Genomic DNA, 26,987 nt, shown 5'->3' on the forward strand with positions numbered 1-26,987 from the left:
TAAGTTGGTTTACTGATTAGAGCTGAATGTACATTGTTGACATTTAGATTAGCTTTAAAAAGAAAATATATTCCAGTTTTCACCCATTATTTAGCCACTTTTAGGACTTTCACTATCACAATCCATCCTTATAAAAGACCAAGAAATTCTGTATCGCGAATCCTGTAATGTGTACCATCACTGCTTTATTAGTGTGCATTAATGAATGTTGTTTGAATGAGATGAGCTGGATTACGCCTGTTCTTCTTTGAATTAAGTTGGAATAGTTGTTGTTTCAAAGTTTAGAATGAGGTGAATGGGTGAGTGAGTGGATGGTGGGTCGGTGGTGGGTGACACAGAAAATGTCCCTGAACCATGCAGCAGGTGGGTTTTCAACTAAGATTGTCTGTTGCAGCACAATCCAACTTGTCTCAGAAAAACTGGAGTGTTGAACACCCATCCATATGGATTACTGACATTACCTTTACTGTAAATATCCATCCAGGTACCTGACTGACCTAATGTTTACTATTATTACTCATCCAAATACTAGTCTGACCATTCTTACAAAGTTATTTATAAGTGTGTGTGTGTGTGTGTGTGAAGGGTGTGTGTTTGTGAGAGAGAGAGAGGTCTGAGTGTGTTTGTGTATGTGTGTGTGCATGTGTGAGGAAGAGAGAGGGGTGAGTGTGTTAGTGAGAGAGAGAGTGTGTGTGCATGTGTGTGTGAGAGGGAGAGATAGTCTAAGTGTATGTGTGAGAGAGGTGTGATTGTGTGTACGCATGTGTGTTTGTGTGGGTGAGAGGGGTATGTGTGTGAGTGTTTGTGTGGGTGAGTGTGCGTGTGTCTGAGGGATGAGAATGTATCTATGAGTGTGTGTGTGAGAGAGAGAGAGATGGAGGGAGGGGAGAGCATGCATCTGGCTCACCCCTTGTCTCATGGTTCTCATTCACTCTCACCCAATCTCACAGTGGGTGAGGGTGAATGAGTGGGCGTCTGAGACTGAGAGTGAGCTGGACACACACACTCTCACCCTTTCACACTCTAATGGTCATCTTTATTTAGTACTCATTTTTTTTAATTATAAATTTATTCAGCCTTTTCTAAAAAAAAAATCATGTTTAATGTTGTGCCAAACCTTATCTTCCCTAAATTTGCTCATTGGTCCCTTGAGTGAGAAAAAAATTGAAATGCACCCCCCCTCTCCTCCCCTCCCCTCCCCCTCACTGTGAAAAGTTGGATTAGCCTGTTCTCAACCCTCTGTTTTAGTTAATTGAAAATCAGCCACATTCATTCAGCTACTCAAGTTGAAGGAACCAGAAAACTGGGCCTTGTGACTATCTGGTTGGGTGCTAATGATGGTAATCAGTGTTCTGGATCTGAGATTCTTGAACTTTCGTTTGTGATCACTTGAGGTATTGACCAGCCCCATTCTCTTCTGGGGTATATTTGATACAAAATGAATACAATGGTTTCAATCGCCAAACTTTTAATTTATTCATAGACTTTGGTGTCAATGTTTGGGACGTGATTTGATCTCTTTGGACTGAATCCTCCCCCAGCAGGACTGAAGGTGGGGGTACATAAAATCCAGTAAGTGGTCTGCTCACTGCCTATCTGCCTGTTCCTGCCCTCACCACAATTTTACCAGCAAAGGGGTTGATGTCGGGTAGACCCCACTCACCTGCCAGTGGGCCAATTGAGTCCTTTAAGTGTGTAATTAATGGTCACTTAAGGGTGTCATCCCACTCATCTGGTTAAATCTGCTGGTATTTAACCTTAGCCATGCCAGATCAAATCTCCCAGAATCTTCAGATGGCTGCAGGAAATGTCTCTTTGACTGGAAACTGTCTCCCTCCTGTATCTAGCTATTGTAGCTCGCAAAACCAAGCATGGCCACGTAGAACTACTGCTGTCTATTTGTGATATTCATTGATTTATGGAAAAGCCTGTAACCTGATCTCAAAATTGGCTTCCTCTGCCGTCTTCCCCATGGTAACGTGAAACACATTAACTTTGTATCTAGTTAGAAATGCTAATTAACTATTCTTGATTCCAACTCTCTTTCATCTTAGAAGTATATGGACAGTTTATAGCATAACCTTTTTACAACCTGATATCAACAATACCTTTCTGGGACTTAGGGAGATTCAAAGTCTACTCATGTTAAATTCAGAGATTGCTGAGTTCAGAGAGAGAGACCCCATAAAGCAGCAGGTGTTCAGAGAGAGAAGCCATAAAGCAGCAGGGGTTCAGAGAGAGAACCCATAAAGCAGAGCAATTTTGGAGAATGTGCTACACTGTGGGACTAATTATACTCAGAGAAAATTCAAAGTGTCATATCAGGGAAACAGGTAAATGATCGGTTGGTGAGTTTTTTTCTCATTTATCTTTCAAAACTTGGATAATATATTTGTCATTGTAAGGTTTCATAAGCATTAGTAAGGTTCATTAACAGTAGTAAAGCTTATTAGGAGTAATAGGGTTTATTAATTATGAAAAATACATTAACACATAAAAAAGATGGTAGGGCAAGTGATGTGTTGTGGCTGCAGAATGTGGGAGCTGATGGATGCCAGTGTGTTCCATGGCAAATATGTTTGCAGTAAGTGTCTGCAACTCGAGGAGCTTTGACTCCGTGTAAGAGAGCTGGAGGTCGAGCTATAGACACTGCGCTGAATCAGGGAGGAGGATGTTGTTTGTTCAGAAGGCAGTCACACCTCTGAGGATAGGGTTGTCTGATTTGATCACTGGTCTAGAACAGTGTGGCTGCAATCAAGGCAGATAAGGGGACTGTGCAGGTAGAAATGGAGGAGCCTCAGCCTTTACAATTGTCTAACAGGTTCAAGGTTCTTGCAACTTGTATGGTTGAAAGTGGGCACTGCAGGGTGGGTGAGTGAACTGACAATGGCACCATGTTTCAGGAAGCCATTCAAGTAGTGGAGTAAATAGGAATATCGTGGTAGTGGGGCATAGTGTAATGAGAGAGATAAACACTGTTCTCTGCAGCAGAGAGTGTGAGTCTAGAAGGCTGTGTGGCCTGCCCAGTGCCAGGGTTCAGGATGTCTGCTGTGAGCTGGAGAAGAACTTACAGTGAGAGGGGGAGGATCCAATTGTCATGGTCCACGTGGGTAACAACAACATAGTCAGGACTAGGAAAGAGGTTCTGTTTAGGGATTATGAGCATCTAGGGTCAAAATTAAAAAACAGAACCTCAAAGGGACAGAAAGTAAAACTTAATAGCGCACCAACTGATAATGGCAGAGATTGACAAAATGGTAAAAAGACAGAGTTAATGGCTATGTATCTGAATACATGTGGCATTCATAAAATGGATGAATTGTTAGCACAAATATGTATGACCTGTTAGCCATAATTGAACAGTGTTGCAGAATAACCAAGGCTGAGACCTGAATATTGAAGGGCATTTGACATTTCAGAAAGATAGGAAACTAAGAAAAGGTGGTGGGATAGCTCTGTTAATTAAGGATGTAATTAGTACATTAGTGAGAGATGGCCTTAGCTTGAAAGGGCAAGATGTGGAATCAGTTTTGATAGAGATGAGAAATAGAAAAGGTAAGGGTCACTTGTGGGAGTCGTTTATAGGCCCTCTAATAGTAGTTACACTGTAAGATAGAGTATACAAGAAGACATAAATGGGGCGTGTAAGAAAGGTATCACAATAATCATGGGTGACTTTAATCTACATGTAGATTGGGTAAATCAGATTGGCAAAAGTAGCTTGTAAAATGAGTTCATAGAGTATATTTGGGATAATTTCTTAGAGCAGTACATTCTAGAGCCAACAAGGGAGCAGGCCATTCTAGACCTGGTAGTGAGTAATGAGACAGGATTAATCAATAAAATTTTCTTAAAGGGCTCTCTAGATGACAGTGATAAAATTTCACATTCAGTGTGAAGGGGAGAAGTGTGGGTCTAAGACTGGTGTTTTAAACCTGAAAAAAGGTGATTATAAGGGTATGAAGGTAATTATAACAGTATGAAGATAGAGCTGGCTAAAATGAACTGGAAACTAGGTTAAAAGGTAGGACAGTAAAGATGTAGTGACAAACTTTTAGGGAGATATTTAATGACCCTCTGCGAAGATTTATCCAAACAAAAAAGAAAGACACTTTGAGAAGGATGCATCATTGATGGTTAAATAAAGAAGTTAAGGATTACGTCAAATTGAAAGAAACACTGTACAAATCTGAAAAAGATTAGTGGTAGGTCAGAAGATTGTTCAGATTTTAAGAACTAGCAAAGAATTACTAAAAAAAATAACAGAAAAGGAGAAAGTAGAGTATGAGGAAAAAGCTAGCTAGTAATATAAAACAGCAAGAGTTCCTACAAGGATTTAAAAAGGAAAAGAGTAACTAAAGCAAGTGTTTGTCCTCTAGAGGGTGAGACTCGGGAATTGATAATGAAAAACAAGGAAATGGCAGAAGTGTTGAACAGGTATTTTGTATCTGTCTTCATTGTAGAAGACTTAAACTTTCCAAAGATACTTGAAAATCAAGAGGTGAACAGGAGGGAGGAAATTAAAACAGTCACCATCACCTGGGGAAAAGGTGCTGGGAAGACTATTGGACCTAAAGGCAGACAAACCCCAGGACCAAATGGCCTGCATCTTAGGGTCCTAAAAGAATTGGCTGCACAAATAGTAGATACATTGGTTATAATCTTCCAAAATTCCGTAGATTCTGGAAGGGTCCAAGCAGATTGGAAAATGGCAAACATAACATCTATACTGAAGAAATGGGGAGACAGAAAGCAGGAAACTATAGGCCAGTCAGCTTAAAATCTGTCATAGGGAAATTGCTAGAATCCATTATTAAGGAGGGTAAAGCAGGATACTTAGAAAATGATAATGTGATCATATGGAGTCAACATGGCTTTGTGAAAGGGAAATTGTGTTTAACTAATCTATTAGAGTTTTTTGAAGAAGTAACAAGCAAGGTGAATAAACAAGAACCAGTAGATGTGGTGTACTTGGATTTCCAGAAGACATTTGATAAGGTGCCACATCAAAGGTTACTACATGAGATAAGAGCACATGGTGTAGGGGATAACATATTAGCATAGATAAAGTATTGGTTAGCTGACATGAAGCAGAGTCTAGAGATGAATTAGTCTTTTTGGGTTGGCCAGCTGTATATAGCTGAGTACCACAGATATCAGAGCTGATACTTCAACTATTTACAATCTATATCAGTGACTTGGATGAAGGGACTGAATGTCTGGTAGCCAAATTTGCCGATGACACCAAGATAGGTTGGAAAGAAAATTGGCAAGAGGAGGTAGAGAGTCTGCAAAGGAATATCGACAGGTCCAATGAGGGGACAAAAATTTGTCAGTTGGAGTATAATTTGGGAAAATGTGAACTTGTCCACTTTGGCAGGAAGAATAGTAAAGCAGTTTACTATTTAAAAGGGCAGAGATTGCAGAACTCGGAGGATACAGAGGAATCTGGGTGTCTTGGTGCCTGAATCACAAGGTTATTTTGCAGGTACAGGAAGTGATTAGGAAGGCAAATGGAATGTTGGCGTCTATTGCAAGGGGAATGGAATATGAAAGTAGGGAACTTTTATTGCAGCTGTAGAGGGCCTTGGTGAGACCACATGTGGAGTATGGTAGTTTTGGCTCTCCATAATGACTTGATGGAATGGCCAGGTTTCAACAAGAAACTTTATTACAGAGAGCTTTTCAGGTGCTACATGCTCAATCAGGACTCTTGTCAGGAAGCCCCACTTCCTGGATTATCCCACGCTTAGGGCTCATTGTTTGGAGCCTCCAAGAACATCGCATGACCCCGATAGACAGCAGGAGAGGCTATACCTTCAGTTGCTACATTTCCTGCCTCTTAAGTTTTCATAGTTTCTATTTATAGAGAGCATTTGAGTATTCAACAACATATATACAACTTCAGGTGATTTAAGGTTAAGTCTCTGAAGTGCTCTCCTTATCTGGTTAGAGCGGCATAGCTCTACCACTTGAGTTTCCTCAACAGGAACAACATGATTAGGAATTGCAGCACGAAATACCTCATTAGAAAGTGGCAGTTCTGGTTTTGGCAACTTTACAGAGACATCGGGCATGTCTTTTCTAGGTTGATCTGTCACCTCAGGGATTAATGGTTCAATGTTAATCACAAACGGAATAGTTGGTTGTTGGAATGTCTCTCTATCACGAATATGGTCCATGTGTTTTTGAACGATTATCTCTTCCACTAGCACTTGGAAGTGTAAGGGACCAGTCTCTGAAACAATGGTTCCAGGAACCCAACAATCTCCACTTCTGAAATTTTGCATGATTGCTGTGTAACCTACATTAAATGTGTGAGCTTTGCTGTGAATATCTTGATTCAATTTTTGATTCCTCTGATTCCTCTAAATTTGGAACCACCAGAATTAATCTTGTATGTTGGCAGCTTTTCATCAATAATTCAGACGGTCTTGAACCCATAGATGAATGTGGCATTGTACGATAACTGAGAAGAAAATGAGAAAGTTGAGTCTCGAGAGTACCTTCTGATAATCTCTTCACCCAAGACTTGAAAGTTTGCACAGTTCTCACGGCTAAACCATTTGATGAAGGATGGTAAGGGGTTGTTTTAATATGTCTGGTTCTATTCAGGTTCATGAATCTCTGAAACTCTGTACTAGTAAAGACTATCATTACCAGAAACGATGATTTCTGGTAGGCCATGTATGCTAAAGCTCTGCGCAGATTCCTGATATTTGTGCTCAATTTTGGTGATTTGACTTGGTATACATCCATCCGTTTGGAATGTGCTTCTAAGATCAACAAAAACATGGTACCTAAGAATGGTCCAACATAATCAATGTGTAGTCTAACCCAGGGTCGACCAGGCCATTCCGGCAGATGCAGTGGAGCTGAAATGGGCAACTTCTGTTGTTGCTGACAATGGAGACAGTGCTTGACCATGTTTTCAGTGCCACTGTCAATGCCTGACCTGACATTGCTTTGCACATGAATTTTCATCTTCAATATGCCTGGATGGGCACTGTGAAGCTCTGTCAAGAGTGGCTCTCTTCCTTGTGAAGGGATGACAACTTTTGGGGCAGAATTTTTTGCTTGGCGGGTGGGTGCACCCAACCCGCTCGAACATGAAAGAATGCACGTTGACGTCGGCCAAGAGTCACTATGTCAATGCACACTTTTACGATATTTTGGGTGGTGGGCGCGCCTGCCATTAATTAGGAGGCCAGTTAAGGCCCTTGACACACTAGTTGTCGGTGATTTTATGTAGCTTGTGTGATTGTTTTGGCTGTCGCATAGGTAAAATGGGCAAGCGGGCAGGCCAAAATTTGCAAAACCTCATCCATGAGCGGGATAAGAAGGGTCAGCAGTATTGTCAATGTGAGTAATGAGTTTTGGAGATGGTGTGCTGCTGGTTGCTTATGTGAACCGAACAGATTCATCTCGCTTCAGAGCTTCATTATGAGCATTTCTCGGCTTCATTTTAGGATTCGTTGTTGTCTTCCAGGCCCCCGGAGGATTCAGACTGTGTGAGCCCTTCCATAACCCTCTGCTGGAGGCATTTCCTCTGAAGAGGAAGGAGGGGCAGAAGGGAGAGGAGGCCAGGTGTCCCAGTGCAGATTTCTGGGGAGCGACCTGTGGGAGGAGAGGCGCCGGCATGGGCCGTGGGCAGGGCCAGCAGGAAATCCAAGGTGGAAGGAGCCGCACAATGCTGCACTATCCTGCTGCCAGGGTTCACAGGTGATGATGCAGCTACCTCAATATGTCTGAGGTACAATGCCAAAGGAGACTCTGCCTCTCCAGGGAGACCGTTAACTCCATTTGTCAGATGATTGGGCCTGAGATCAGCTCTGACTGTGTGGGTGGGCATTCCATGCCAGTGGTACTGAAGGTCACAGTGGTCTTCAACTCCCATGCCTTTGGCTCTTTCCAGGGATCAGTGGGTGATCTTTGTGGAGTCTCTCAAGCAGCTGCCCACAGCTGTGTCAAGCTGGTGACAGAAGCTCTGTTCAGGTGTGCATTGACTTTCACTCATTTCCACATGGACAAAGCCAGCCAAGCTGAGCAAGCCAGAGGCTTTTCAGCAATTGCAGGGTTTAACCACGTCCACGGTGCCAATGACTGCACACATGTGGCCATCAAGGTGCTAGCGGGTGAGCCAGGTGTCTTAGTCAACAGGAAGAGATTCCACTCCAGATACTGTGTGGTCACAAAATGCTGATTCTGCAAGTCTGTGCAAAGTACATTGGCAGCTCCCGTGATGCTTACATCCTGAGACACTCCCAGGTGCCAAGGCTCTTCAGTGCTCCATCTCAACTGGATGGATGGCTGCTGGGTGACAAGGGTTATCTGTTGAAGAGGTGGCTCTTGATGCCTCTCCGCCACCCAAGAACAGAGGCCAATCAGTGGTACAACAGGAGTCATGCCTTCACAAGAGCTGTGACCATTGGTCTTCTCAAGATGCGCTTCTGATGCCTGGACAGTTCAGAGGGCGCGCTACAATATTCCCCCAGAGTCGCTGTCACTGATCGTGGTTGCATGCTGTGGTCTCCACAATCTGGCACTGGCAAGAGGGGACACTGTGGTGGAAGAGGATGTTGATGCAGTCGCACAGGCAAGAAATGACGAGTCCAGTAGTGAGTCCAAGGACGAGCACGGTGAGGAGAATGCTGAGGGCATTGAGGCAGACTTGAGTAACCTCCAGGGAGGCAGGGAACACCTGGGATGCCTTGATCCAATGCTTCTTCAGCTAGGTTACCAAATAAGAACCACCACCTCATGCCAGGGCTGCAGCCTCCAAATTCAATCCCAGAGAGGAGCATTTTCTTGGCCACCAAAATGCACTCAGTGCTTGTGCAATAAAGTTTCAGGAGACACACGTCCATCATTAAATAATGGCTTACCCTGCACCCACAGAATAAATGAAGCATATTCAGGTGAATAGCACAAAATCAAATCTCATTTAATGTTGCATGTGATAGATTGTTGAACTAAACATTAACTGGTATTGTTTGTCACACCGTTAAAAAACTCAAAGCAAAATGGGGGAACAAAATATCACCTGTGACAAGCCCGTCTTGTGCTTAAGGTGCTTTAAATTTATGTTTGCAGATGCTACATCTTTGTGCTCCCCCCGTCGCTGGCACTGGTATTGGAGACAGCCTGCTGACTCTGCTATCTTGTTGGCCCTGATGACCTTGGCGGTCGTCCTCTGGCCAGTGGACTCGGTGCTGGCCCTGCCTGGGAGGAAGCAGCCAGTGTCATGGCTGGCATCTCCCCAGTCGCTGTAGCCTCATCAGATGCCACAGTCACTGGCAGAGGGGCAGAGGAGCTGCTGCTGTCATCCAAGCACCCTGAGAGGGCAGAGATGACAGGCAGCTCGTGCACCAACGTGAGTTCACTCTGGACTTCCCTGTTCACCATTGATGGATGGGCACCTGGCTGGGATTCTGGGAGCCCAATCCATCTCATACATGGACACTGACCAGCTGAGGTCATTGCCAGTGTGAGGGCTTGCATGTCCGAGTGCATCTCCAGGGGCCTCTGACTGAGCCCTGTGAGCAGCCTCCCCATTTCAGTTGCCACTCTCTCCATGGATGCATTGCACTCAACCACGAGGGTCAATGCAGTGGTCATGCTCCACAGGGACTCCTCCAAAATGGAGACCATGGCACCATATCCTCATGTGTCTATCTTCACCAGATTCTCCCACACACCCTGCTGGACTTCCAGCACCTGCTGCCTAATGGATGACCACAGAGGCACATCATTAGCCATCGACTGAGCATTGTCCTGGTCCTCAACAGTCCTCTGACTGCTGGCGCCCTGGGCACTCTGTCTCCACGTGCACCTCAAGCGAGTGTGCACCGAGATACTAGACAGCAATGTAATGCCCACCAAGATGCTGGTATCTGCACTGGTGCCTGCTTGACAGAATCAGTGTGACGCAGGTGCATGGGGAGCATGGTGGTCGTCCAGGGTCGGGGTGGGCCTTCAGGGTCCTCAGTGCGAATGCCTGCGGGTGAACCTAAAAGAGAAAGGAAAAACACATCATTAGTGAAAGTCATCACACTGTCACTGTGCATGCCAGGCACCCTGGTGAGACAACGGAGATCTGCTTCATGGTGCCATCGCCTTTCAATTTTCAATGAGGACTCCAGGTTCGAGGCTCATGAAGAGACTGCATTAGAATGGTTGTACAAGCCAAAATTCTCACCTCTGAGCACTGCACTCTTATCTTTGTCTGACATCCCAACCTCACCGTGGCTGGTTGACCGAGGTGGATGCTGCCTCTTGAGCTTCAAGGAGGTGTGGTTGTCCCCCGCCAGCCTGCAACCTTTCAATACTATTATGGAATGCCTTCTCTTGAAAGTTCAGAAGAGCATTGATTAGTCCACTCTCTCAATGCAGTGTCATTGCAGCCTGGCCAATCCCACCTGAGGAACACCCCGCATGCCACATCCGAGTCATGGCCCTTGTCCCGTAAGGCACTCAGTCCAAGCAGTCAGGGCTCATCCACTTGGCCAACTCTGGCATCATTGACAGCGTGACACTCAGACTCTAACACCCCTGAGTTCCACGGGGGATAGCCAACCCTTAATTGTTCTCCATGCTGACCCATGCCAACATGGTACTCGCCCTTTCTGAGCGCAGCAGGTCATTGAAGTGCTTCCAGCACTGCATCCACGTGCACCTCACCATGTTGTGGCTGCTCACCCAGGATGCCACCTTCCCTCATCCCTCCTTGGTGAGGTGCAGTGGCCTCCTTCTCCTGTTTCTGGCAGCCACCTCCTCCAGGAGGGCAGCGAGACACTCGTCGGTGAAACGTGGGGCCGCGTGCCCACCGACATCACCTGTCACATGGATTATCCTTCCTGGATAGCAGCCATGTTGCTGCTGCAAGTCCAATGCAGGCAGCCTCCCTGGGGCTGACTGTACTGCTTTTGAATCTGGCCCCTTCCCCGGCCTGACCCTTCGCGGAGCTTCCCCAGCCACCTTTCATGCTGGATGGGCCTTAATTGGCCCGCCAGTGTGAAATTGCCTTCTGGCTTCCCGACCGCCCCTGCCGAGCCCTTCTGACAAGGGAAAAATTTCTGCCCTTGATCCCCACAACAAAATTCCATTTTGACAACTTAACTCTGTTTTTTGGACCTGGAGTAGTCTCATCTGTTCAGATACAGGTGATTTTGATCACCCTTGCAAAACAAGATCTCTTTCAACAATATCGGATCTCTTTTCGTCCAATATCTAATTTGTTTCTCACACAGGCAAAAAATTCAAAAAATTCAGTACTAGCACAACTTCTTGTGGCACAGAAGCATGTACAATGCTATCTGGTAATGGGGGATGACCGAGTGCATCCACATTTGCAATATGTAAGCCAGGATGGTACGTAAAGGTATACTCATACACAGATAATATCAAAGTCCAATATTGTGTTCTTGCTGGTGCTATTGGCGGAATGGCCTTATCCTCACTGAATAAACCCATTAATGGTTTATGGTCCGATACAATGGTGAAATGTCGTCCATTTCTTCACTCTGAACAGCACCGATAAACCTTCCTTTCCTAACTGGGACTAACCCTTCTTGGCTGTGGAGAGGGTTCTCGAGACATGGCCAATGGGCCTTTCTGATCCATTTTCCATTCCATGTGATAACACAGCTTCTACACGATAATATCAATTCTTTCGAGGGCCATAGTGTACCAATAAACACGATGAATGCAACAGTTTATTTACTTTCACAAAAGCTTTTTCCTGTTGTGAATTCCACCACCAACTGTGATTCTTTTTTAACATTAAGTGTAATGGTGTCAACACAGTTGATAAATTAGGCAAGAAGTGGCTATAGTAGTTGATCATACCCAGGAAAGAATGAGCTTGGTTACATTGGAAGGTTGGGGTACATCATTTATTGCCTGAACTTTCTCTTCTACTGGATGCAAACCCATGGCGTTCACCCTGTGACCCAGTTAAGTAATCTCTAGCGCTTGAAAAGTGCATTTTTCCTTCTTTAATCGTACGCCAGCTTCCATGTACCTTCTTAGCACCTCCTCCAGGTTGGCCAGGTTTTTGGTCTCGGTTGACCCTGTGATCAGAACATCATCTAGGTAAACTTGCAAATTCCTTGCAAAAGACTCTCCATTGTTCTTTGGAAGATAGCGCATGTGGACGATACTCCAAAGGGTAGGCCAGTATATTGATAAAGACCCTCGTGTGTGTTAATATTCACATATTACCTCAATGTGCTACAATTATTTGTATGCATGGCTCATATCCAATTTTGTATTAGATTTATCTTCAGCCAGCTTTGCATATAAGTCATCTATCCTTGGAATGGATATTTATCTGGTTTTGCTGCCTTGTTTACGGTCAATTTATAGTCCCCACAAATACTTGGTCAGGCTTAACTTCTGGAACTAGGCGTGCTGCCCATTCTGAGTATTGGACAGGTTGGATCATACTCAGCTTTTCTAAGTAGCACAGTTCTGCATCCGCCTTCAACGCATAAGGAACATGTCTAGTCTTAAAGAAACGTGGCGTTGCCTAAGGATCCACATATATTTTCACTTGCAATCCTTTTAAACTTCCCTAATTCATCCCGAAATATCATGTCATATTTCCTTAGCAGTTCAGGAACTCCTCCTGTTTTCAGGTGAAATATCTCAGACCGGTCAAACTTGATTTTCTGTAACCAATCTCGGCCCTGAAGACTAGGTCCTCCTTCTGTCACTATTATCAAATGCAGTTGAGCTGTCTGTTGCCTATAAGACACTGGTGCTGTGGTGATGCCCTTTATCTGAACAGATTCTCCAGTGTATGTCTTTAATTTAGGGGTTGTCCGCTCCAGGTTTAGTGGATGGGTACCTTAATTTAGGTATTTAAATGTGTTGTCTCCCACCACTGTAGTTGAGGCTCCTGTATCCACCTCCATTATTAATGGCTTCTTATTAACTTGGATTGTGTTAGTGATAGGTTTGGTTTTTACAGTGGTGACGTTATACAGGGAAGAAATGTCGGTATCGGCAGCTTCAGGTTCTGCTGTCTTTTTTAATTCAAGCATGTTGGTTTGCTGCTTTATGGGCTGTATTGCTTTACTATGTGACCTCTCTTATGGCAGTAATGGCATTCTTCTTCCTTGAATCTGCAGGTGTCCGGTCCGTGGTCAGCCCCACATGTATAACAAATTAACTTGGATTTGCTGCTAAAGTGTTCCTACTAGGCCTTTTCATATTTTTAACAGTAGACATTGCCTCTTGCTTCGATGCTGTGCCTCTGGTTTTCATGCCACACCCGGCAGTAGGTTCCCACCCCACATGAAGAACAACGCCATGTTGTATGTATTGCAAGTCTTCACAGCACTTTCCATGGTGAGGGAGATTTCTGGGGCGCACTTAAATTGTATGTCGATCTCAATGAGTAAACCACGCTGAATGGCGTCATCCTGAACTCCACAAGCTAATTGGTCCCGCAGCACATCATTTAATGTGTCCCTGAAGGCGCAGTCTTCTGTCAACTGCTTCAGTTTTGCTACATAGGTTGCATTGGACACTTCCGGGACCCTAACTCTGGAATTAAATTTAAAACTCTGCGTTATTATGGACGGCTTCAGCTGGAGGTACGTTTTCATGAGGTCCACCAATTCATTATAGGACTTGGAATTGGCCGCATTTGGGGCCTTCAGGCTGCGGGTGAGATTGTATGTCTTGCTACCACATACACTCAAAAGGATGGCTTTCTGCTTTTCATCTGTGGTAATTTCGTTTGCTATGAAATAAAAACCAAGGTACTCTACATACTGGCTCCAGTCTTCCATAGTCGCATTGTAAGGATCGATTCTGCCGAAGAGTGACACGACTGGTGAGTTGTCTTTTCCTTTTTCTTAAAATTCGATGTACTCATGTTAACACAGTTACCTTCATCGCCAAATGTAATGATTTGATGGAGTGGACAGATTTCAACAAGAAGCAAATAAACTTTATTACAGAGGGCTTTTCAGGTGCTACATGCTCGATCAGGACTCTCGTCAGGAAGTCCCACCCCGTAGATTACCCCGCATTTAGGACTCATTGGTCAGTGCCTTCAAGAACATCACGTGACCCCCGATAGACAGCAGGCTATCGTCTCCTTATTTGAAAAAAGAAATATTTGCATCAAAAGCAGTTCAGAGAAGGTTCACTCGACTCATTTCTGGGATGAAGGGCTTAACTTTTGAAGAAAGGTCGAAAAGGTTGGGCCTATACTCATTGGAGTTTAGAAGAATGAGAAGGTGATCTTATTGAAACACATAAGATCCTGAGGGGACTTAATACAGTGGATACCAAGTGAATGTTTCCTCTTGTGGAAGAGACTAAAACTAGGAGACACAGTTTAAGAAGAATTCGTCTCTCTTTTAAATTGGAGATGAGGACCTTTTTTTAAATCTCTGAGAGTCCTTCGTATGTGGAATTCTCTTCCCCAGAAAGCAGTGGAGGCTGGGTCATTGAATTTACTCAAGGTAGAGTTAGATTTTTGATAGACAACAGAGTCAAGGGTTATGGGGCGGCTGACAGGAAAGTGGAGTTGAGACCACAACTGGATCAGCCATGATCTTATTGAATGGTGGTGCAGGCTCAAAGGGCCAAATGGACCTGCTTCTAAGCCCCATGTTCCTAATTGTAACAATATTACCTTACTAATTGAGAAATGTTCCACAAGTTATGCTGTGCTCTTGTCAGAAGTTCATCACCTTGCAGCTTACCATCGCAGTCATGCAAGTCTCTATGTTATCAAAGGAATGGGTTATGGGGTAGTTAGCTTCTCAATGGTTAAGTTCAGCCAATGTTTTCAGCATGTCTATGCACTTTCAGGAACACCCTACCTCCCTTACTGCAAGCTTTGTAAGATTACACAATTTACAACAGAGTTGTAGGTCAAAACAAAACTTGCAAGAATGCTCCGGAATCACTTCTGATCATCCAAATAGAGATGAAGATTATATGAACCACAGATGGCAAGGCAATCCAGCTTTGAGTGCAACATGTTTCTGAGTGAATATCAAAATCAAAAGGTGCAGATGGCAGACTGATGTGAGAAAATGGCAAAATGCCATCTATGTGGCAAAAAGGTAACGAGATAATAAACATATGATACAACAAATGTGGGAGACAAACCTCTCTGAGGGTGAATGCAGTGTTTCCAACACACCGTACATGGAAGAATGTTTATAAGAAGGCATCTGATTTTAAAGAAAATGCCAAGGTAAATAATTATGATTTTTATCAGTTATATCATGGTGCTATATATGGATACCTCAGGAAATTGCCACTGTCAAACATGTTTGACAGAGGAGCTTCACAAAAGAATATTCTTAATTTGTATTTATCCAATAAAGTTCTGAAAGTAGAGTACAGAAGAAAGATAGTGACAATATTTGACAATTACTGGAATTGGAACAGATTAGTCAGCTCTTCAAATGTTTCCTAGAAATGTCTGAAACATATTTGGAATTTTGTATTAGATAATATTTTACTATCCCTAGCAACTCCAATTGTGCTGCAACCTTCTGTTTGCAAGGTAACTTGTTATGGCAAGGAATAATCCATGGGATAAGCATGGTTATGACCCATATAAATTAGAATCAAAGGTTGGCAGGCTAAACTATAATTGAACAATGTGCTGCCTTTAAGTAAGAGAGAGTTTGGGCATTGTTAAAGTATATTTCCACAGAGTGGAAATGGACCTCAAACAAATCCAGACCTCCTTGGATGACACAGAAGAAAAATATTAAGATGAATAAGGAAGAGTATGCTCATGACAGATGTCAGGTTGGCAATACAATCGAGAACTAAGCTGAATATAGAAGTTTCAGTGAGAAATTGAAAAAGCAAATAAGAGAAGCAAAGAGATTATGAAAAGAGACCGGCTGCTAACATAAAGGGGAATCCAAGAATCTTCTATAGACATATAGGGCAGAATATTGCGCTCGTCGGGTGGGCTTGCGCCCCACCTAAACAAGTGTAAAATGATGCGCGATGATGTTGGGTAAGCACTTGCGCAGTATTTCAGTCGGCGGGCATGCGCAGGAATCAGCAGCGTGCCTGCTGACAATTAACAAGCCTATTAAGGCTATTAAAGTTCTAATTAAATGAAATTTTTTGCTGTCCGTCCAACCTTACGGCCTGCGGGCAGGTGAAAAGGCCAAGTGGCCTTTGCATTTTTAGCGAAACCTCATCCACGGGTGGGATGAGGTTTTGATCAGTGATTTAAAAAAAAATTTCAAATTAATTTGTAACATGGCCCTGCTCATGTGACAGAGTCAAGTGACATGACGGGACACGTTATTAACATTTTAAAATTCTTTATCTTTTATGTTCAAAAATCTTCAGCTTCCTGAGGCAGCTCTATGCCTCAGGGAGCTTCTACTGTGCGCACCTGTGCGCATGTGAGAACTTCTGCCACCTCCTCCCATCCCCACATTGGCAGAACTGAATGCTACAGTGTGCGATTCACGCTGGCTGGCCAATAAATGACCAGCTAGTGTAAAATGGCGGCCACGGCCCAATCGCGGGCAGCGGTCCGATTTGTGGCCGTTCCCGCTTGCCCCCGCCAAGCCTGCCCGATGACCAGGAAATCCTGGCCATAAATATTAAAAGGGTGGTAAAAGAATGGGGTCGACTAGGGACCAAAAAAGGGGATTTATGAATGGAAGCAGGGGGAATGGCTGAGGTATTAAATGAATATTTTGAACCTGTCTTTACCAAGGTAGATGATGCTGATGTAGTTATGGCGGCAGAGAAGGTAATGTAGACACTTAAAAGGTTTAAAATTGATAAGGAAGAGGTATTGGATAGGCGTCTGTGTTTAAAGTTGATAAGACACCAGGACCGGTCTAAATGCATCCAAGAGTGGAAACTGTGGATAGTGGAGGCACTGGCCATAAACCTTTAGTCCTCTTTAGACTCCGGGGTAGTGTCTTAGGACTGGGGAATTGCAAATGTTCCATCCTTGTTCAGAAAATGATGTAAAGCTAAACCCAACAACTACAGGCCGGTTTCACTTTGGTGGTTGGGAAGCTGTTAGAAATGATAATTCAAGACAAAATTACTAGTCATTGGGCAAATGTGGGTTAGTTAAAGAAAGCCTGCACAGACTTGTTAAGGGAAAATTGTGTTTAGCTAACTTGAGCTTTTTGATGAAGCAACAGAGAGGGTTGATGAGGGTAAATGTGGTTGATGTGGCGTACATGGACTAGTGTTACACAACAGAATTGTGAGCAAAATAGAGCCCAAGGAATAAAAGGTACAGTAGCAAAATGCATTAAAAAATTGGCTGAGTGGAAGGAAATGGAGTGGTTAATGGATGTTTTTTGGATTGGGGAAAGGTTTATAGTGGAGTTCCCCAGGGGTTCTTGGCCTAGAAATTGATGTACAGGACACAAATTCAAAATTCAGGGATGATATTAAACTTAGAAGAATTGTGAACTATGAAGAGGATAGTGTAGAACTTCAGGAGGACATAGGCAGGTTGGTGGGATGGGTGAACAAATGGCAGATGAAATTTGGTGGAAAGGAGTATGAAGTGATTCATTTAGCAGGAAGAACATTGAGAAACAACATAAAATGAAGGATGCAATTCTAAAGAGGATAAAGGAGCAGAGGGAGCTGACAGGCTTAATTTTCTGTCCCAGCTGGTGCCGGGTGACATGGCGGGCATGAGCGGACAATGTGGCGGGAAGGCCAAAAATCACTGTCATGCAGCTGTGAAACCAGTTTGCAATTGTCTGCTCTGCCCGTCAATGGCGGGCCCTGTTTCCTGCAGCTGGACACTGGGAACTTCATTGAAATACATCTGCATATTATTATAAGTCCAGCTCACCGGGACCATCCCCCCATGTCAAATTTACCGCCCACATTGGAGTAAAAACACGCCTGTGCACAACACATCTTGACAAGTGTGACATGCAGAAGTCTGGACTTAGCGCCAGGGCCTTGTTCACATTGTGTACATGTGAGGAGCAGAAGATGCTGCAGCCTGATGGCAATGGGACCTGGGAGAAACGTCCATCACATGCTGGGTGGATTCTGATGGACATGGCTCCACCACAATGCAGCTCATGGAAGATGGAAAATCACGGCTGAGGGTCTGCTTTGGAAATTCAGTGTCTTGGCCATGGCCTTTCACAGATGATTGTCGAGGGGCTGGAGAGGAAGATGTACCGGGGAGTGGGAGAGGAAGGTCTAGGTTCAACTGGGAGAGGAAGGTGTGTCAGGGAGGTGAGGTTGGGAGGGGCAAATAAAGGTGTCAGTGGGCCGTGAGGTTGAGGGAGGGAGGGAGTACGGGGGGGGGCGGGGGGGTGGAGGGGATAATGGTGCAGAATACAGCAACAGGGGTGGTAGGCGAAAGAGGGGAGGAAGACTTAAGGGAAGGAGTCTTGGGGAAGTCAGAGTTTTACAGCACAGAAAGAGGCCCTTTGGCCCATCGTTTCTGCATGGGTCAACAAGACCTTAAGTACTCTAAACCCATTTTCCAGCACTTGGCCCATAGCCTTGTTTGCCATGGCATTTCAAGTGTTCATCTAAATGCTTCTTAAATGTTGTGAGGGTTCCCGCCTCTACCACCCTTTCAGGCAGTGAGTTCCAGATACCCCTCACCCTCTGGTTGAAAAATTTTTTCCTCAAATCCTCTCTAAACCTCCTGCCCCTTATCTTAAATCTATGCCTCCTGGTTATTTTCCACTAAGTTTCACTATTTTCCACTATTTTCCACTGACTCTATGATTAAGGTAAGAGCCCATAAGATTCAGGTCAATTTGGTAAATTGGATCCAAAATTGGCTTAGTGGCAGGAGGCAGAGGGTGATGGCCGAAGGTTGTTTTTCTGACTGGAAGCCTCTGTCCAGAGGCGTACTGCAGGGTTTGGTGCTGGGTCTCTTGCTGTTTGCAGTGTATATTAATGATCTAGATGTGAATGTAGGAGGTATGATCAGTAAGTTCGCATATGACACAAAAATTGGTGTTGTGGTAAAGTGTGAGGAGGAAAGCCTTAGACTACAAGATGATATAGATGGCCTGGTCAGATGGGCAGCACAGTGGCAAATGGAATTTAATCTTGAAAAGTGTGGGGTGATGCATTTTGGGAGGACTAACAAGGCAAGGGAGTAGGACCCTAGGAATTGCAGAGGATCAGAGGGACCTTGGTATACATGTCCCTAGATGCTTGAAGGCAGCAGAACAGGTAGATAAGGCATTTAAGGCATATGGGATATTTGCCTTTATTAGTCAAGGCATTGAATACAGAGCAGGGAGGTTATGATGGAGCTGTATAAAGCGTTAGTTAAGCCACATCTGGAGTACTGTGTGCAGTTCTGGTCACCACACTATAGGGAGAATGTGATTGCCCTGGAGAGGGTGCAGAGGAGATTCACCAGAATGTTGCCTGTTCTAGAGAATTGCAGCTGTGAAGAGACACTAGATAGGCTGGTGTTGTTTTCCTGAGGGGGGACCTGATTGAGGTGCGCAAAATTATGAGGGACATAGATAGGGTAGATAGGAAGGCCTCCTGCCACTAAGCCAATTTTGGATCCAATTTACCAAATTGACCTGGATCTTATGGGCTCTTACCTTAATCATAGAGTCAGAGAGGTCTACAACACAGAAAAAGGCCCTTCAGCCCATCGAGTCTGCACCAGTCAAACAAGTACCTAACTATTCTAATCACATTTTCCAGCACAAGGCCCATAGCCTTGTATGCCATTGCATTGCAAGTGCACATCCAAATACTTCTTAAATGTTATGAGGGTTTCTGCCTTTACCACCCTTTCAGGCAGTGAGTTCCAGATTCCCACCACCCTCTGGGTGAAAAAATCCTTCCTCACATCCCCTCTAAACTTCCTGCCCCTTACCTTAAATCTATGCCCCCTGGTTATTGATTCCTCCACCAAGGGGAAAAGTCCCTTCCTGTCTACCCTATCTATGCCCCTCATAATTTTATACACCTCAATCATGTTCCCCCTCAATCTCCTCTGCTCCAAGGAAAATAACCCCAGTCTATCCAATCTCTCTTCATAACTAAAACTCTCCAGCCCAAGCAACATCCTGGTAAATCTCCTGTACTCTCTCTAATGCAATCACAGCCTTCTTAAAATGCAGATTCCAGAATTGCACGCAATACTCTAGCTGTGGCCTAACTAGTGTTTTATACAGTTCCAGCATAACCTCCCTGCTCTTACATTCTATGCCTCGACTAATAAAGGCAAGTATCCCATATGCCTTCTTAACCACCCTATCTACTTGTCCCACTACCTTAAAGGACCAGTGGACATGCACACCAAGGTACTCTGATCCTCGGTACTTCCCAGAGTCATACCATTCATCGTATATTGCCGTGCTTTGTTTGTCCTGCCCAAGTGCATCACCTCACACTTATCCAGATTAAATTCCACTTGCAACTGATCAGCCCATCTGACCAGCCTGTCTATATCCTCCTCTAATCTAAGGCTATCCTCCTTACTATTTACTACCCCACCAATTTTCGTGTCATCCGTGAACTTACTGATCAACCCTCCTACATTCAAGTCTAAATCGTTTATATATACCACAAACAGCAAGGGACCCAACACCGATCCCTGTGCAACCCCACTGGACACAGGCATCCAGTCACAAAAACACCCCTTGATCATCACCCTCTGCTTCCTGCCACTCAGCCAATTCTGGATCCAATTTGCCAAATTGCCTTGGATCCCATGGCTCTTACCTTCGTTATCAGTCTCCCATGCGGGACTTTATCAGACGACTTACTGAAGTCCATGTAGTCTACATCACCTGCACTACCCTCATCTACACACCCGGTCACCTCCTCAAAAATTCAATCAAATTTGTTAGACATGATCTCCCCCTAACAAAGCTATGCTGACTATCATGGACTAATCCTTGCCTCTCCAAGTGTAGATTAATTCTGTCCCTAAGAATTGCTCCCAAAAGTTTCCCTACAACCAATGTTAGACTCACTGGCCTATAGTTCCCTGGGTTATCCCTACCACCCTTCCTGAATAATGGTACCACATTAACTGTCCTCCAGCCCTCTAGCATCGCTCCTATGGACAGAGAGCATTTGAAAATTAATGTCAGGGCCCCTGCAATCTCCTCCCTTGCCTCCTACAGCAGCCTGGGATGTATCTCATCTGGGCCTGGGGATTTATTCACTTTTAAGCCCACTATAACCGCTAATACCTCCTCCCTCTCAATGTTAATTTGTTCAAGTATATCACAGTCCCACTCCTTAATTTCTATACCTATAGCTATACCAATATTTTACTATTATAAAAATCTATGCAATCTATAAAAATATTAAATCTATGCCCCCTGGTTATTGATTCCTCCACCAAGGGGAAAAGTCCTTTCCTGTCTACCCTATCTATGCCCCTCATAATTTTATACACCTCAATCATGTTCCCCCTCAATCTCCTCTGCTCCAAGGAAAATAACCCCAGTCTATCCAATTTCTCTTCATAACTAAAACTCTCCAGCCCATGCAACATCCTGGTAAATCTCCTGATATCTTCGAAGGTTCCTCAAATGAGGCGACATGGGTAGAACTTAAAAACAAAAAGGGGACAATCACATTGTTGGGAGTATACTATGGACCCCCAAACCGTGAATACAGATGCAAAGTACTCATTTAAAATCTTACCCACATCTTCCGGCTCCTCTCACAGATTGCCACTTTGGTCCCTAATGGGTCCTACACTTGCCCTGGTTATCCTCGTGCCCCGAATTTACTTACAAAATGCCTTTGGATTTTCCTTTATTTTACCTGCCAGTGTTTTTTCATGCCTCCTCTTTGCTCTCCTAAGTTATTTTTTAAGTAACCACCTGCACTTTCTTTACCTCTCTAGGGCTTCTGCTGTTTTGAGCCCTCGGTATCTACTATCAGCTTCCCTTTTTCTCCTTGCCCAATCCTGTACATACCTCGACAGCCAGGGTTCTCTGGACTTGTTGGTCCCACCTTTCGACTTCACATGAACCTGTTGGCCCTGCAACCTCACTATTTCCTTTTTTGATGACTCCCACTGTTCTGATGTAGATTTTCCTACAAGTAGCTGCTGCTAGTCCACTTTGGCCAGATCCTGTCTTATCATATTAAAATTAGCCTTCCCCAATTCAGAACCTTTATTTCTGCTCCATCTTTGTCCTTTTCCATAACTACCTTAAATCTTACTGAGTTATGGTCACTATCACTGAAACGCTCCCCCTACTGACACTTCTACCACTTGCCCGGCTTTATTCCCTAAGATTAGGTCCAGCACCACCCCTTCTCTTGTAAGGCTTTCTACATGCTGGCTTAAAAAGCTCTCCTGGATATATTTTAAGAATTTGGGGGTCTATAGTACACTCCCAGCAATGTGATTGCCTGCTCTTTATTTTTATGTTCTACCCATTTGGCCTCATTTGAGGAACCTATCAAGGTATCATCCCTCCTTATTGCAGTAATTGGCTCCTTGATCAATATTGTGACACCACCTCCTCTTTTACACCACACCCCCGTCTCAACTGAAGATCCTATACCCCTGAATATTGAGCTGCCAGTCCCTCCGTCAACCAATTCTCCATAATAGCAATGACACCATATCCCTTTGTGTTCATCAACACCCTCAACTCATCTGCCTTACTCGCAAGACTCCTTGTATTAAAATATATGCCATCCAGCCTTGCCATGCTCCCTTGTATCTTAACTTGACTATATACACTCTGCCTTCCAGACTGACTTGATTTTTCTCTATACTTTTCTGTACATCACCCCCTTATTAATACCCCCACTCTGTACCCCATCCTCCTGCCAGGAGAATGTAGTCCAGAGAGGGGAAGTAAGGGTGGAGGAAGGAATCAGGAAGGGGGAAGGACTAAGGGAGGGGAGGAGTCCAGTGGGGTGGGGAGGAGTTCCAAGGGGGGAGGAGTTCCAAAGGTGGGCAGGTGTTCCGTGGTGTGGGGGGGAAGGGGTTTGGAATGGGCGATGTCCAGGTGAACGTAGAAGGGAGGGATCTGCGAAGTCAATGACTGCCTGCTGGGGAGAGAACTCAGGGTGGGCATGGTAGGAGGGAATGGTGAAAATGACAGAGGGCAGAGTGAAGCGGTAGGGTGGGAGGGTGAGGGTGCGATGGTAGCGGTAGAAGGGACGGTGAGGATGGCTGGTGTGGACTGGGATGCAGACTTGGAACCTCGGGGTGGGAAGGAGGAGGTCAGGGAAGTGAATATAAGTGGGGGTGGGAATATTCAAGAAGGTAGGGAACGTACACGTTCACTTGGACATCCCCGAAAGAAAAGGGTTGTGGCTGGTAGGTAATGGTGGGGAAGTGGAAGGTGATGCTATAGGGGGTCAACAGTGATGGGGGAAAGGAAATAGGTGACTGGGACAGGGGAGCTGAAGAAAAATGCTAAACGCACCATGCTGGCAAATCCAATAGCGAAAGGAGACTCGTGGTGGGTGGGAACAGGTGCTACATGGGAGTGTGATCATTGGGTGGGCGGAGATGCAGGTCAGCTCAGATGGACAACTGAAAGAGAACCTAGCAGGCAGCATTGAAAATGCTTGGGACATTTGAGATGAGTGTGATGGGGGAAGCAACCATGGGCGTGGGAGAGTGCTTGCACAAGTCTCCTAAAGGTCCTGCTTCACAAACACTTCTCCCCCTAGAGTCACTCATGGGTTGGCTGCTCCCTCTGTGGTGACTGAGGATGAGGTTGATGGGGACACATGCATAGGGCACTTGGAGGGAACGGACAGCCTCTGAGATTCCTGAATGGATGTCCAGCTGCCGCTTCTCCTCCCTTTGGGTGCCTGAGTGCCTTGGCCTTACTCCTTGAAGGGAGGAATGTTGAGATGCCCCATTTCCCTTTTGCATTTCCACTGCAGGAACTCACCCATGGCTACCATGATGGAGTATAGGTCTGCATGCACCTCTGCATTCTGCTGGACCAGGGTCTCCATGGCATCTGCTATCTTTCCCATGGAGACCTCCATGTGGGCACCACTTCATCAGAGAGCAGGCAGACAAGCTCCTCTGACTTGCGTGCCGCTCTACTGAGAGCTTCCAACAGCTCTGCATGATGTTCCTCCACCTTCTTCTGACTCTCCAGAGGTTTGTCATCTGACTTGGACCTCACAAGTGCCTCTTCCCCAGGAGTCCTCCAAGTGCTGAGAATCTTGGCTGAATTTGCCCACCCCCCTGCTGCGGACACAAGTCCATGCAGTGACCACCAGATTGTGAACCCAAGCCTGCTCTAGTTCTAGGTCCCACTGGGGTGTGTGTTTCTGGTGAAGGGTGTGGGTAAGTGCTGTGTCACGTCTTCCAGGCTGCTTATTTCCAGCTTTTCAATGGAGGACATGTCCTCTGAGCTGGAGGTGAGGATGTGGATGGAGCTGCGGAACTGGCTGGCTGAGGGTGTTGGTCGCTTGGTAGAGTTCCTTGTGAACCAAAGTAGAGATAATTAGTGCATGGCAGCAGAGTCCCCAAAGCTTGTCCACCATCTATAAGGCACAAGTCAGGAGTGTGATGGAATATTCCCCAGTTGCCTGGATGAGTACAGCTCCCACAACACTCAAGAAGCTGAACACCATCCAGGACAAAGCAACCTGCTTGATTGGCACCAATACCACAAACATTCACTCCCTCAACTACCGACGCACAGTAGCAACAGTGCTTACCATCTACAAGAGGTACTGCAGAAACTTACCAAGGCTCCTTAGGCAGCACCTTCCAAACCCACGACCGCTAGAAGGACAAGGGCAGCAGATACATGGGAATACCACCACCTGGAAGCTCCCCTCCAAGCCACACACCATCCTGACTTGGAAGTATGTTGCCGTCCCTTCACTGCCACTGGGTCAAAATCCTGGAATCCCCTCCCTAACAGCATAATGGATGTACCTACACCACATGGACTGCAGCGGTTCATGAAGGCAGCTCACCATCACCTTCTCAAGGGCATTTAGGGATGAGCAATAAATATTGGCCTACCCAGTGATGCTCACATCCTGTCAATAAATAAAAACAAATGAGAGGGAGCAATCACAGTTGCGTTGAGAGAGGGATGATGTGGTGCAGGATCCTCACATGGGTGCTCACTGACAACCTCACTGTCGCCACAGACATGGTCCATGTCCTCATCAGTCATTATGATAGCACACTCCTCAAAGTGAGTGAGGGGCCTAATGTATGCCACTCCACCCCTGTCTGGGACCTCTTCCTGTTGCTTTGAGCCAGCTTCTTCTATATGAAAACAGATGGAGATTGTCTGAGCAGGATGCATGGCACTGCATGGAATGTTTGTGTAGTGAATAGAGCTGCGGGTGGTGTGAGGAATCAAGCTCAAAAGGATATCCGCCTGGTGGAGATGTGAGGGTGTATGTGAAAGTCAGTGGTGTTGTTCCTTGAGATGTGAGATCTCTGTGGATGTGTGATGGGTTTGTGAGTGTGTGATTTGAGAGCATCTTGGGTAACTGTCATCTTTTGTAGGGCAGAGGCGCTGACCACCGTTGCCACCGCCTCCCATGCTGAATTGGTGACCTTGCTTGCTGGCCTTCACCCAGAGCAGGAGGTAGAGGACATTGTGGTGGATTTCCACAGCATCCAAAAGGCATCCACGGGGCTCCTCACTAAATTGGGGGTCTGCAGTCTTCTGTGCAGCAGTCCTGGGCTGGAAGAATTGGGTTGTGTGCGCATGGCTGCACTTTAAATATGATGCCCGTTGTGAGGAAACAGCAAGGTGATGGTGTACCAGGCAAATGAGAGTCCACCCGCCACCAAAACGGTGTGTTTCCCAGGAATGCATGATTAACGAGGTGGGATTGGGATGATATAACGTGAAAAGTCACCATTGCGACCAACGGATAAAATATTCTTTTTCCTGCCCGCTATCACACTTATTGCAAACCTGGGACGATTCCGCCCTATGTCCAGTTCTAGGCACCGTACCTTAGGAAGGGTGTGAAGGTATGAGAGAGTGTGCAGAAAAGATTCATAAGAATGGTTCTAGAGATGAGGAACGTCAGTTACATAGCTAGATTGGAGAAGTTGGGACTGTTTTCCTTGAAGAGAAGGTTGAGAGGGGATTTGATAGAGGTATTCAAAATCATGAGCTGTCAGGACAGAGTAGATCAGGAGAAACTGTTCCCATTGGTCAAAGGATTGAGAATGAAAGGGCACAGATTTAAGGTAATTAGCAAAAGAATCAATGGTGAAATGATGAAAATCTTTTTCACACAGCAAATGGTTAGGATTTAAAATGCACTGCTTGAGAGTGTGGTAGAGGTAGGTCCAATCGAGGTATTTGAGAGATAATTGGATTATCTGAAAAGGAAGAATGTACAGGGTTACAGGGAGAAGGTGGGGAATGTCACTAGGTAAATTGGTCCTTCAGAGAGCAGACACAATGGTTTGAATGGCCTCCTTCTGTGCTGTATCCATTCTGTGATTCTGATTCTGTAATCTCGATCACACATGTAATATCATTAAACCTCCTGCTGCACTGCATCCCAGTCCTTGGGACTAGACTGCTGGCATTGAAAGCAATAGCAATTCTCTTCCATTGCCTTCTCGATGTCTGTCTGGAGGCTATCCTGGGCTCCTATAGGTAGAGGACCTCTCTCATGCTGTCTACCCCTTGCATTCATGTATCCAGCTGCATCAGGGAATGTTTGAACACGCTCTCTGGCCCATTGAGCCATTTTTATTCTCGTTCTTCTTCAGACTCTTCTGTAACCACTTCCAGCACCTGTTGCGGCCAGAATGCACCTTTAAGAAGTACAACTTTAAGTAGTGCCAATTAGCTTTAAGTGGTACCAGCCTTACACAAACTTGAGCCCCCTGCTGTGGTGTGCAGCCATTCAGTAGTGCACTTAGTGCTAGGTTAGATGCTATTATCATTTAAGTTAGCAGACAGCACCAATTTTGCATGCTTCCTGCATTGCAATGAACAGCTGCAGGTTAATCACACATCACAATGTCTGTGCCTGTTTTCAGGCCTTAT

The sequence above is a fragment of the Carcharodon carcharias genome, chromosome 9 (genome assembly GCF_017639515.1).
Source record: "Carcharodon carcharias isolate sCarCar2 chromosome 9, sCarCar2.pri, whole genome shotgun sequence".
Taxonomy (NCBI): Eukaryota; Metazoa; Chordata; class Chondrichthyes; order Lamniformes; family Lamnidae; genus Carcharodon; species Carcharodon carcharias.